Source organism: Octopus bimaculoides, chromosome 29, assembly GCF_001194135.2.
Source record: "Octopus bimaculoides isolate UCB-OBI-ISO-001 chromosome 29, ASM119413v2, whole genome shotgun sequence".
Classification (NCBI taxonomy): Eukaryota; Metazoa; Mollusca; class Cephalopoda; order Octopoda; family Octopodidae; genus Octopus; species Octopus bimaculoides.
In genome coordinates this window covers 9,230,394-9,231,694 of record NC_069009.1, presented here as the reverse complement: position 1 = coordinate 9,231,694, position 1,301 = coordinate 9,230,394, and the positions used below count along the sequence as shown (strand labels likewise).

Genomic DNA, 1,301 nt, shown 5'->3' with positions numbered 1-1,301 from the left:
GATAATGCTAATAAATAGCGTGATCAGGATAAATTATCCATCCATTGCAGAAAAATACATTACCGGCCAGCCATGAGATGTGAGTTCAAGTCTCATGGCTGGCCGGTAACATATTTTTCTGCAATGTATGGATAATTTATCCTGATCACGCTATTTATTAGCATTATCATGCATTTGAGAATAAAAAAAATTTTATTTCTCTATCTTTCAATAATAGTAATAATAATAATAATAATAATAATAATAATAATAATAATAATAATGATAATAATAATAATAATAATAATAATAAAAGTACTGGGACCAATTCATTTGATTAGAAACTCTTCAAAGTGTTGACCCAGCATGGCCACAGTCTAATGACTGAAATAAATATATGCATACACAAACATAAACATGCGTGCATACATACATACATACATACATACAGACATGCATACATACATCAAGATACTACGTCCCTATGCAACATGACATTGTCACAAACACAATATACGATGCCATCCAGAAAAAAGACTATTCCTGGAATAAATATAGAGAACCTTCCTCTTATTGAATACATACACAAATATTAGCACAAGGAATATTGGTGGATCATTCCCATCAAATTTTCTCTCATGCGTAAACATAACAGGCTAGATATTATTGTTTGGGACAGACAAGAAAAAGTATGTACTATCATAGAGGTCAAATGTCCTGCTGATGTGAATATCTGTTTGAAAATGAAAGAGAAAGAAGATAACTATAGACAACTGCTTTGAAACTTCCAGTATCTATATCCAGATTACAAATTTACATTTATACCAATAATAATTGATGCATTTAGTTTTGTGACTAAATGCCTAACTGACAAAATGCTGAATTGGATAAACTTGAATTTCAGAAAAAGAAATCAATTAATTCACACATTATAAAAAACAATCTGTAAGAGAAACAGTAAAAATATACAAGACTTTTCTTAAGTTTAAAATGTGACATTGTTTTTGTTCTCTACATGGGTGCAGCCGTGGCTGTGTGGTAAGAAGCTTGCTTCCCAACCACATGGTTCTGAGTTCAGTCCTACTGCATGGCACCATGGGCAAGTGTCTACTATAGCCTTGGGTTGACCAAAGCTTTGTGAGTGGATTTGGTAGATAGAATCTAAAAGAAGCTTGTTGTATATATATATATATATATATATCATCATCATCATCATCATCATCGCTTAACGTCCGCTTTCCATGCTAGGATGGGTTGGACGATTTGACTGAGGACTGGTGAACCAGATGGCTACACTAGGCTCCAATCTGATTTGGCAGATA

At 32.9% G+C, this 1,301-nt stretch overlaps 1 protein-coding gene across 1 annotated transcript in view; it reads right to left on the bottom strand.

The window, feature by feature from the left end:
* LOC106878278 (uncharacterized) overlaps nucleotides 1-1,301 on the bottom strand; it is a 194,885-nt gene that overhangs the window by 57,554 nt on the left and 136,030 nt on the right. The gene's annotated exons all lie outside the window — the stretch shown is intronic.